The sequence below is a fragment of the Trifolium pratense genome, linkage group LG2, assembly GCF_020283565.1.
Source record: "Trifolium pratense cultivar HEN17-A07 linkage group LG2, ARS_RC_1.1, whole genome shotgun sequence".
In the NCBI taxonomy this organism is placed as follows: Eukaryota; Viridiplantae; Streptophyta; class Magnoliopsida; order Fabales; family Fabaceae; genus Trifolium; species Trifolium pratense.
In genome coordinates this window covers 53,884,871-53,897,770 of record NC_060060.1, presented here as the reverse complement: position 1 = coordinate 53,897,770, position 12,900 = coordinate 53,884,871, and the positions used below count along the sequence as shown (strand labels likewise).

Genomic DNA, 12,900 nt, shown 5'->3' with positions numbered 1-12,900 from the left:
TACAATGGACTATGACTCAGAAGGTTCCTGTTTTTATATTTTCTATAATTGCTGCTTTTATAAATTAAATTAATTTTTGGCAGGATATGGAAAATGTAATAATAATTATTATTGAATATCAGAACGAGATTATTGTGTTATGACTGCGTTCAATGTAATACATCTTTTCTTAATTTGTTTTTTAAATGCTAATCTCTAACGAAATCTGTAATTGAATTTGAAAGCGACCGGCAAACAAACCTGGTAATAGTATTTTTACTTTAAGGGATAAAATGTTCAGCCACCACTTTTCTAAACAGCGTGAGATATAACTCACTTCACTCTTACCACAACACATAAAACATTGTAAGACAAGAGTATAAACAAAAGAAGAAAGTCGATGATACAAATATAAAATGTTTCGACGGATACATCTTGTAACAAAGGATTTGAGTCAACGATTAATTGTTTTTGCCTCATAATAATGTGCAATGTATAACCCGTTCAAAGATGTTTTATACCAATTAACTCTAACAATCTCTACCTTAATTGAAAATGATACATCAACGTTTATTGTCTACACTGACGATCATATATCAAAATGACTATCATATTCTACCATAAAGAGCATAATACACTTGAAACCAAACAACTCCAAGAACATCTACATGTATAATTAATTAGTTAATTTGCTTAAAATTGAGGTCTAGGATTATTATTTATTTTTACAATAAAGGGAAAAAGCCCAGAGAGAAAAAATTAAGAAATTAAAAATGGATATTTATAGGCATGCAAGTTTCGGAAATATCACAAAAAGAAGTTTTGGAAGCTCACTGGGAGGATTCTCCAAAACCATAACCTTTAAATCACCTAATTAGGAAAATGCTAAAGCCTGCAAGTCAGTTAACACACCTATTGCCCTAGAGCAAAGTATGATTAATTTGGACAATGTCATCTCAAACTAAGCAAATTACGAATGTGGTGAACCAAAATTGAGATATTCCCATTAAACTTGTAATTATTGGAGATCATATCTATAAGAATCTTATAATCGCTTTCCACATCGAGATATATATTCTTCTGCAAAGTCATCTACTATAAGCCTCACATTTTAGCATATAAGTCAGTAAAATAAGATGTAAGCTCATGATGAAAAGATTGTTAACAAACATGTCTTTTAGCTTGTAAGTTGTAAGACATAATCTATAAGTCAGTTTTTGGATCTTGCCAAACAGGCCCTTAATATGTGGAAGTTGAATAAATTTGATTGGAATGTGGTGGAAGGATAAACATAAGACTTGGGACTTAGGAAATATTGAAGTGTGAATTAAAAAAAGTGGGAGAAATTCCACATTAATAAGATTACACTCCTTATTAGTGTTTATATATATCCTTATGTGACCACTTCGAACCCCCAAGGGGTACTCCGTTTTGTAAACTACTCTTGAACATCACACAAACTACTCTTAACCATCAAACGCGTGCGCCGCCATCCATCTGGCTCTAATCGGGATGGGCTCGGTGATAGTTATTTTTTGTCACAAAAATTAAAAAATAATTATTTATTTTTTAATTAATACTTACGTGTGATTTAAACACATGTTAAATGTGCGCTGACTCATTAATGATCACACGCGTGCGTCGTCGTTCGTCCGGCTCGGGACAGGACGGGCTTGGTGATGTGTTATTTTTTTGTCACAAAAATTAAAAGTTATTTATTATTATTTTTTTTAATTAATACTTACGTGTGATTTAAACACGTGTTAAATATGCGTTGACTCATTAATGATCCAATACGCGTCTGTTCCACCTTATATGTGCGGATATCGGCCAAATATATCCATTAAAGTATAATTATAATTATGTGTAAAATTCTAAAAGAACTAAAATTTTGAGACGGACGAAGTAATTTAATAAGAAATCACCTAAAAAACAATAATTGTATAATTGACTATTTTGATATTGCGACTAAGGTCAGTCTCATAAATATAACAATTTGCTCCGTCAAATTGACGAAGAAATTTCAAACTTTAAACAGTGTTCCAAAACACAATTGATTTCATACGTAGATTATGTCCAGTCCACATACTCAATGTCATTTTTAGAATTAACTAAATTTCGTGAAATTAAGTTTATAATTAAAAAATTATTTGTCATTTATGAGAAGTTTTGTATAAATTCATAGTGTGGTGAATACTAAATCATTTTAAAAGAACATGATTACTTATTCAAAATTTCACGTTGACTCTTATAATAGTTTTTAAGTTGAGGCTATGTATAAGCTTTTTCACGTCAAAATAAGTTATTTAGTTTAGTTTAGAAATGCATGGTGAAATTAATTATTCATTGGCAAATCGAACGTGTTACAATAGACTACGTATGATTTGATCAAAAAAATAATAGACTACGTATATATGATAGAACATTATAAAAATAATAATAATAATAATAATAATAATAATAATAATAATAATAAGGGATTATAATAGAGGATTAAGTGACTATCTGCCGGCATGCAGCCACGCATTTCTGACCATTCGATATAGATTAGACGGTTTAAAATTTAAAGATCAAAACTGTACTTTTTATAAAATAAAAATATACATTTAACGTGAATCGTCTAATCGAGATCAAAATATCAGAAATGTGTGGCCGCAAGCAATCAATGATTGCACATAATCCGGGTCCTATGATTCAAAGAGTTGGCGGCCGCATCCCAAACATGCATGTAAATTAATTATTAAATGACAATTGTCTTTTTCTGTATCATGTGTCACATAATCAATATTTGGACATACTCTCTCCGTCCTAAATTATAAGGAAAAAAACTTCATTTTCTTGTCCCAATTATAAGGGGAAAAAACTATTTTCAAGAATATTTTTTCCTTATTCTCATATATAGGGGTGATCGTATCCGAACCAATCCAAAAGTAAAACCGCAAATCGAACCAAACCAAACCGAAAACCGCAAAAACCGCATTTGGTTTGGATGTATTTGGATGACTTTCTTACTGAACCGCAAACCGCAAAACCGCAAAACCGCAAAAACCGCAAAAACCGCGGATAACCGCAAAAACCGCATTAAGTTACTATTATATATTTATATTCCAATATCGTAAAAGAAAATATATTTATATTCCAATATACATGCCCAATTACCAAGTCAGTCGACCAATTTAATCGAACTTCAAGTTGTTTTTATTTTTTGTACTGAAATTTTATTTTGGTGTTGTAATGTTATTTTAAATAAACAAATTTTATCGGTACCGTGATGTTATTTTGAAAATTCAATTTTTTTATATATTTAAAATTGTAAGTTACTATAATGTTATTTTGGATAAATAATTTTTTTGGTACTACAATGTTATTTTGGAACTTCACTTTTTTATTTTATTTTTATGCTTAAAATTGTTCGGTACAATCGTTATGTTTTAAACCGCACCAACCGAACCGATCCAAACCGCATTGGTTTGGTTTGGTTTGGTTTGGATGACTTTTTAAAAATCAACCGAACCAAACCGAACCGCATGCATTTTTATCTCGCGGTTAGGATAACTTTTATGCTCAAAACCGAACCAAACCGCACCGCGATCACCCCTACTCATATAATTAAATGCAAATTGCATTTAATTTTCTCTCTCTCATTTTCTCAATAAACAACAACCAATAAAAATTGTTTTTGCATCTTACTATACAACTTATTCCAAGGAAAACCCATAAAAATATATTTCAAATTCTCATGTTTTACTTTTTCTTAATAAGTGTGATTTTTTTTCCCTTATAATTTGGGACGGAGGGAGTATTAACTAAGACATTTAGTTCAACTGGTTAATAAGTTTTCCTAGAATGAATTATTTGGGAGAATTTGAGTTCGATTCATGATTAAAATAATTCATGACCTGAATTTACTTACCTCGCGATCGAACTTTAAATTAGTAAAGCGTCTTTCTCTATAAAAAAAAATATTTGAACACATCAGAAAAATTTATCAAGACTAATCGATTCCAAGCGACCGGAAAATTTTAATCACCACTCCTCCATTATATTGAATCATCATCATCATATATATATATATGTATGGTCTCGCTTGGATTAGCTTATTTTTTAGCTTATGCAAACAACTTATGCAATATAAATTAGGTTTTATGCTATTTTATAAGTTCACACTAGTGAAAATTGTATTTTTATAAGCTATTTTATCATAAACTACCTTGACAAACTTATAATAATACATAAAACCGATTTCTACTCTTCAACTCCTCTTCCCAAACCGATTTCTCTTGAGACAAATGTGTTAACTCTCTCGTTTAAATACAACTTCCGCTCACCCTGTTCATTCTGAACTGCTAAGTTTTTTTTTTAACATAAAAAATATGGTGAGTTCTAGGGTGAAGATTCTATCAAGTCCCTCGCCCATGTACCACACCCATATATTGAATGGGTAAATAAGTACGAATAGTACTACACTCATATTTTGGGATTTAGTATAAAGGGTACTTGACCCAAGCCACGAGTGAAAAGCTTAAAAGAAAAATCCAAGATAGGACTTAGAGAGATAATAGGCGATATCTTTTTTTTTTTTGGTACAATAGAGGGCAAAGCCCAAGAAAGAAAGAAACTACATTATTAACTTCATATTTCTAGGCATGCAAGCTCCAGAAAAATCATCAAAGAGAATTTGTTGCAGCTCACTCGGAGCACACTCCAAAATGATCAAATTCGAATGATCCACCATAGTGCTAGAGTTAGCAAGCCAATCAGCACTCCGATTTCCTTCGCGCCAGTTATGGTTGATTCGCACATGCCAATTCATATTTAGCAGCTTCATGATACGTTGAACTAAAATTGGGATATTCCCATTAAACTTGAAATCGTCAGAGATCATGTCAATCAAAATCTTTGAGTCACTTTCCACTATAAGATGAGAAAATTGTTCCCTCCAAGCCATGTCCAAACCCAAATACAAACCCCACATCTCAGCTTGTAATGCATCACAAGTTCCAATCTTCTTGGTGTAGCCTTTAATCCATCTACCATCTGAATCTCGAAAAAGACCACCGCAACCGGCAACCTCTCCCTTATTCTTGCATGCACCATCGCTGTTGAGTTTGACCCATCCTTCGCCCGGTCGCTTCCATCCTATGTAGATAGTGTCCTTCAATTTAGGCCCTATGTGGAGAGACTTCATTGTGGAGTCTTCAATATCCTTAATGAATCTCTGGATCAAAACAGTTGGATTATTCGGCCTTCTGAAGTCAGCTTCAAAGATAGTTTTATTTCTCCACTTCCATAAATACCAGCATGTTGTCATGAAGGTGGTCTGCCATCTATATATGTTCGTCCCAACCTCTTTCCTATTAATATTATTGAAAATCCAGTCCCTACAATCAAAGGAAAAGAAATTAGTTATAAAATTAGAAGGCACAATATGAAGCCATACCTGAGTTGCGTGAATGCAGTCACGAAGCACATGAAGGACAGTCTCGTCTTCATTCCCACAACACGGGCAAGTAGGAGATATTCCACTACCCCATCTACTTCTTCGAAAATTAGTAAGGATGCGCCCATGCGCAGCCAACCAAATGAAGGTTTGGATGCGATGAGGGCCAGGCCATTTCCAAAGAGTCTTCCAGTCTCCCTCAACCTTCGAACAATTTTGATGTTGCAAGGAATAAGCACTTTGAACTGTGAAGTTATGGGTATTGGTTCCACTCCACCCAATAATGTCAGGACCATCCTCATCCGTAGGAGCTGGAAGAGCGATAACCTGACTCACAACGTTAACTGGTAAATTGATCATAAGGAAATCAAGGTCCCAATTTCCTGAAGAGTTTAGAGCATCCTTAACTGTAAGAGTAGTATCAGTGTAGGTCTGAGTACTAATATTAATAAGTGCACCTTTATTGGGAGCCCACTTGTCCAACCAGAAATTAGTATTACGACCATCTCCAATTTGCCACACAACATGACGATGAAAATCATCCCAAATACCTGCCAAGGCTTTCCAAAGAGGAGAGTCGTAAGGTTGCGCAATAATACTAGCAATGAGGTCTTTATTACGCCCATATTTACTGTGGAGAACTCTGCACCAAAGGTTGTTCGGATTTTTAATTAGGTTCCAAAGAATCTTCATCAGAAAAGCTTCATTCATATTATGAGTTTGCCGTAATCCAAGACCTCCATCAATTTTAGGAAGACAACAAACATCCCAACTGATCAAATGGGCTTTTCTTCCTTGTTCTGAATCACCCCATAAGAAGCCACGCTGTATTTTATCGACCTCGTCACAAATGGTTTTGGGGATCTTACCATACTGCATATGGTAGTAAGGAATCGTGCTGATGACAGACTTAGATAGAGTAATCCTACCTGCAAAACTTAAACATTGTTGTTTCCAACCACTCAACTTACTCTGAATTTTGTTAACAATATGGCTAAAATGTCCTCTTGAATTCCTTCCCGGAGTAAGGTTAGCCCCAAGGTACCTGCCTAAACTATTGACCTGATTAAAACCTGTGTGATGTAAAATTTCCTCGCGATGTTAAGTATCAACATTCTTGGAAAAGTACACATGAGTTTTATGTTTATTAATCTTTTGACCAGAAGCTTGACAAAACAAATCTAGGCAGTGCAAAACACAATGAGCCTGTTCAACAGAGGCTTCTGCAAAAAGAAGAAGATCATCAGCAAAAAGTAAATGAGAGATTTGCGGACCATACCTGCCTGCACGCATAGGAATCCAATACTTAGCTTCTACCTGATCAGCTATCATGTGAGACAATTTATCCATACAAATGACAAATAGGTACGGGGAAAGAGGATCCCCTTGCCTAATTCCTCTAGATGGATAAAATGTATCTGTTTTTTCGCCGTTCCACATTATTTTGTATGAAGGAGAAGAAATGCAATGATGGATGAGTTGGATGACTTGCGGAGGAAATTTACACTCCTCCAGACACTTCTTCACAAAGTTCCAATTAAGACGATCATAAGCTTTTTCAAGATCAATTTTTATAGACATAAAACCCTTTTGTCCTTTCATTTTGGACATGGCGTGCACCATTTCTTGAGCTACAATAATGTTGTGGTGAATGCTTTGACCTGGGATAAAACTAGACTGATATGGAGAAATAATACTATCAAGCAACGGTTTAATCCTGTTAACAATCACTTTAGAAATTATTTTGTAAATAACATTACATAAGGAAATAGGTCTAAACTGAGAAACAAATTCTGGTTTATCAATTTTTGGAGTCATCACAAGAAGGGTATTATTAATAAAGGAAATAAGAGAAGGGTTTAGCCAAACCTGGTTGACAAAGTTAAATAGGGAAACTGCGATTGTATCCCAGCACTTTTGAAAAAAGATAGCAGGGTAACCATCTTCGCCAGGAGCCTTATGCGGACCCATATCAAATAAAGCTCTTTTGCACTCATTGATTTGGACATTAGCACTAAGTTTGTCATGATGATCTTCCACAACATTCGGGTAAGTGGTCCAAGAAACAACGGAGTCACGTATAATTGTATCCTCTTTAAATAAGTCTACAAAAAAATTACGCACAAGGTTTTTCAATATATCTGGGTCACTAACCCACACACCAGAATCATCTCGTAGGGACAAAATTTTATTTTTGCGCCTTCGGATGATTGTTTTGGTGTGATAGTATTTAGTGTTCCGATCTCCATCTGCAATCCACTTGCTCCGAGACTTTTGAAACCAAAGACACTCTTCTTGGTAAAGGGTTAAAGCAAGATGCTCCTGAAGCTCTTTCTCAAGGTTCTCAAGGAAATTACTATACCCATAGTTTGGACTGTTTTGAATCCCATTTATTCTTGCCAAAAGCTGCTTCTTTCTTTTGAAAATATTTCCAAAAATTTCAAGATTCCATTCTCTTAGGTGGGGCGTAAGACTAGAAATAGAATTGAGCAAATCAGAGCCTCTCTCCCATTTTTCACACAAAAGTCTATGGAAATCCTCATGAGTGATCCAGGCTGCCTCAAACCTAAAAGGACGATTACCTCCATTAAAGGGCTCCCCCTCCGAAAGAACCATAATTGGATGGTGATCAGACTGAACTCTAGGAAGGACCTTAGCAAAACCCTCGTGATATTTTAATCTCCACTCCACATTGCAGAGAACACGATCTAATTTTTTGAAAACTCTGTCACGCCCGTTCCTCTTAGGACCTCTCCAAGTAAATTTAGTTCCTATAGTAGTAACCTCCATCAATCTACACTCATTAATCCAGTTGGAAAAGTTTAAACATTTTCTGAGATCGGATTGAACTCCTCCTTTTTTCTCATCAAGACTTGCAATCTCATTGAAGTCCCCCATCATCAGCCAAGGAACATGAATATTAGCTGCAAGTTCCACTAACTGATGTCGAGTTGTATCTCTTTCATTATCGCGAGGGCTCGCATAAACCACCGTAAGTAGCCAAGAATCAACATCTTTTTCCTTTACTTTAACGTGGATAAAATGAAAATTCTTGTGAATTACCTCAAACTCAATATCTTGCCTATTCCAAAGTAACCAAATGCCACCTGAGAAACCTTGAGCTTCAGACACAATGTAATTCTTGAACCCAAGCTTCTTGATTGCCGCACGAGCTACATTGCCGCTACACCGAGTCTCTTGCAAAGCCACCACATCCACTTTGTTTTTCCTGCAAAAATTATTGAGTGCTCTACGAAAATTCAATCCTTGAGCACCCCTACAATTCCAAGAAATCACAATCATTAAAATTAAAAAATAAATAAAAGGATACAAGAAACTGTCGTGTGCACACCACATCAGTTTATTTGCATTTGGATATCATGGGCGTGGCCCATTTGATCATCGCCATCCATCTTGCTAGTAGTGTTTTGAACTTCATTACTATTATTATTAAATTAAAAAATAAATAAAAGGATACAATAAACTGTCGTGTGCACACCACATCAGTTTATTTGCATTTGGATATCATGGGCGTGGCCCATTTGATCATCGCCATCCATCTTGCTAGTAGTGTTTTGAACTTCATTACTATTATTATTAATAGCATGTGCCAAAGCACTTTCATCACGTGGAGTTGAACTGATAGCATGCTTTTGTGAAGATTCTTCTCCATTAGTAATAATATTTGACAAAATATTATTCCCGGTTCTCTTTGAATTGATGCCGTTAACACCGCTAGATTGGGATATATCCAATTTTGCACAAGTTTTGACACCTGGTCCATTTTCTTCAATATAATCAGATTTTTGTGACATATTAATTATAGGTGCCTTGGACCTTCCTTCGAGCACATTACTTGGCCTAGTAGTATGATTATGTTTGCCATTTTTTGTGTCTATCTTATTTAGCCCACTATCACCTCTTGATCTCTTTTGTTTATTTTTTCCTACTTTAATGCTTGCATTAGAAGAGTTGTTACCATTACTCCTATTTCCATGCAAAAGGTCAGCATTTTCAGCATTCAAATCATTGATTCTATTCCTGAGATTTTGAAAATTTGTTTCTTTCATATCTAAATATGCAATCCATTGAATTAGTACTCCATTCGTAATAAATACATGTCCCATCATTTTTTTTTGCCAACCACTTCCAAAAAGTTCTTTTAATTGTGTCAAAGCACTCATCAAGTATCGGAACCTTTGAAGAGAATACGAAGTCATTTCTTCTCTCCAAATAATCCACAACGTTGCATGCCACACCATTAGCAACTCTTTTAGCCCTTTTTCAGCTGCTAAGTCTCTAACCAAAGAGTAGTTGTTTTCTAAAAATAACAAAAATAAACCACATCGATGTTGTTCATCGCTTCTTAAAACTGAAACCGAGAATAAAAAAAATTACATCAATTTTTAATTGGTTCGGTTTTTATCCGAACCATAAAATCATTTTTTTTCCATCTTCGGTTGAATTGGATTTTTTATCCGCTTACACCCATAGGAATATATACATTTAACCAACTGAACATTTAACAATTTGCAATTTGCATATTGAAAGGGGAAAACCACAAAGTAGAAAATAAATGTTGTTCTGACTCCAGAGTGCTACATTACGAAACACACAATTTGTAGCCTCAATTGTTTCCTCCTCACCTAGGAAAGTTGAGTTGAGCCAATATTTATTTATGAAACACAATAATAATACTAATAATTATCAAATACAAACATCTTTCTTCTTCTCAATCCTCTTAATTACTAGTATCAATTATTCTTTTTTTGTCTTCTTCCATTTCCTCTATTCTTCTTCTCTTCTCTTCCTTTACTTTTTTTCTTTTCTATTCTTTTCTTGTGATTATTGTTTCCTCTTTTCCTTTGGTCTCTTCTCGTGTTTGGATTATTAGAGAAAGGACAAAAACAATGAAAATGTATATCTCTCCAATTGAAGAACATTGTATAATTGGTTTTTGTTGAAGTTTCTGAATTGACTATTGATAGAGTTTGCGTTTGGTTATATCTATCCCCAAATCTTCAAGTACACAACCTGTGACAATAAAAAATACTATTGCTTACCAAAAAAAATAATTCTACATGTAATAATAATAATAATAATAATTATACCTTCTAGCCACTAGGCTACTTAAACAAAAAAAATTAATAATAACTATAAAAAAAAAAAATAATAGTATTAATAAAGAGTTAATAGGCATTTATCTCTGTAATGTGGACGAACCTGTAATATTTTTTCTATTACTCATTGTAATGTGAAGATTATGTCATTTACCTCTCATTAAATACATGGGCTTAAGATTGACGAATTTTGGTTTACCCCGTCAATAACCATATTCCATTATCATTTACGTTGAATTTAAACTCAACATATTCCATAAGAAAGTAAACGGCATAATCTTCCCATTAAATAAGATAAACTAAAACATATATATTCCAAGGGTAAACCACACCTATTATCCGATAATAATATAACATACACAAAAGATTCGTTGATTTCCATTCTTCTAAATTGGAAAAGACAAACACTCCACCCTCTTATCCCCAATAGAACATGCTACCTACTAGTACGTCTGTATTATTTCTTTTTTAAGTATAAAAGTGAATTTTACCTTGTATACACCGTAAATGTAAACATATATTTCATTGTTAATTAGTAATGATCATAATCTTCAAATAACTAAAATTAACTAACTTTATTCATAGCTATATATGTAAAGTTATGCATCGAGTGATGTTATAGGAACATCACATTTTGCCAACAAAAATACTACATCATAGCTAGGGGTGGACAACAGGCCGGTTTAGGTCGGAATGGGCCTAAAACCTCAAATTGGCCCAATCCACGGGTGGAGAAGAGCAGCCCATATCAAACCAATTTTGGACCTCAGGTCAAGCGGGTTCGGGTCCAACGGGGTCGCGGGTTGAATGGATAGATTCAAACGGTTTCAAACAAAAAATAGATCTTGTAATAAAAAAAATTCAGAAACATCATAAAAAATAGATCTTGCAAAGAAAAAATCTAGAAAAATTATCAAATAGATCAACACTTTATTATCAAAATGGAAAGAAAAAAACCAGTATAGAAAGACAAAGAAACAAAACAGATCTAGTGCAAAAGAGATGGATATAAACAAATTTAAGCATGATTTAAGGCGTTTGAAGTGGAAATAGATCTGATAGAAGAGAAACAAGCAAGTATAAGAAGGTAGTTTCAATATGTGAAGGAAGAGAATTCATAAAAAAAAAGTAAAAAGTAAAAGACAGGATTTTTTACATTCAAGAGTAGAAAACAAAGGATTAAAAATAAAAGGACCAACACTCTATTGAATTTAATTTGACATAGAGAGAGAAGAAAAAAAATGATGTTTAGTATGCAAAGCATTGATTTGTATTCTCAATGCTAGTAAATAAACAGAGTAATAAATATAAAGTTGCAGTATTGAGGTGGTGTAAGTCATGAGATGTTTATCGGTAGACATATGACATCATCATTAAAAACTACTTTCTAGCCTTCTAGTGTACAATATGCTGTTGAAACTTGAAAAAAAAAACTAGTGATGGGTCGGTTCGGTTACCCATGGATTGGAAAAACCAAACCGAACCCGACCACTCCAATCCACAAGAAACCGAGTTTTGGGCATTTTGAACTCGTTTTGTATATGAACCCGACCCGGTTCGGTTATTTTCAATGGTTTTGGGCGGTTTGGGCTGGACTTTCGGGTTTTGTCCACCCCTAATCATAGCTTACTCACTCTATGCACGCACATTGAGACAGCTCAAAAAAATTATTAAAAAAGTCAAACAACATATGTTATAGTATTTTTGTTTCACTACAAAAAACCATGTCTTTAAGCAGCGGTTTCGGGTCCATTTACGGGGTTTCAAACCTCCGCAGGATGTTTAGTGGTAGTTTTTGAAACTATCACCTAATCGATTCCCATAAATTAAATGTGGCCGTTTTTTTTGAACCACTTGGTATCATGCTTTGAAACCGCCGAAGAATTAATATCACTTTTGTTCACCCTTCCAAATCAAAACACACCAAGATGTAAATTTGCTTACATAATACAGTACAACCCAACAACAAAATGGTGTTTGATAATAATCCTAATTATAATCTACAATCTTGTATCATTAAACAGCAGAAAATGAAGAAACGTTTTGAAGAAAATAACTTATCATTACCTTTAGAATTAATGGCTATGGAGAGTTCAGCATTGCATGAACACGAGAGCATAAAAGATCATTTAGGTTGGATGCTAATTATATTAATCAAAAAGAAAAGTAAACGCTTGTGGAAGTGTTCAACTTGATCAACATGTATCATTATCAATAAGCTAGTAGAGATTAGTTAGGTACATGATAAAAAATAAAATGAAAACAACGGGAATGGCGTCACTAATCAACTTGCATATAGTATACACAAGTTATGAAGACCATAATATTTGTATCAAGAGCAATATGACACAAATATTTTGG

At 34.0% G+C, this 12,900-nt stretch overlaps 1 long non-coding RNA gene across 1 annotated transcript; it reads right to left on the bottom strand.

Annotated features, from left to right (window-relative positions):
* Positions 1 to 9,936: 9,936 nt before the first annotated feature.
* Positions 9,937 to 12,900, bottom strand: LOC123906237. Its single transcript, XR_006808809.1, has 2 exons — positions 12,607 to 12,900; positions 9,937 to 10,453 (listed from the first exon to the last, which is right to left on the bottom strand). It is a non-coding gene; the product is annotated as an uncharacterized LOC123906237 (long non-coding RNA).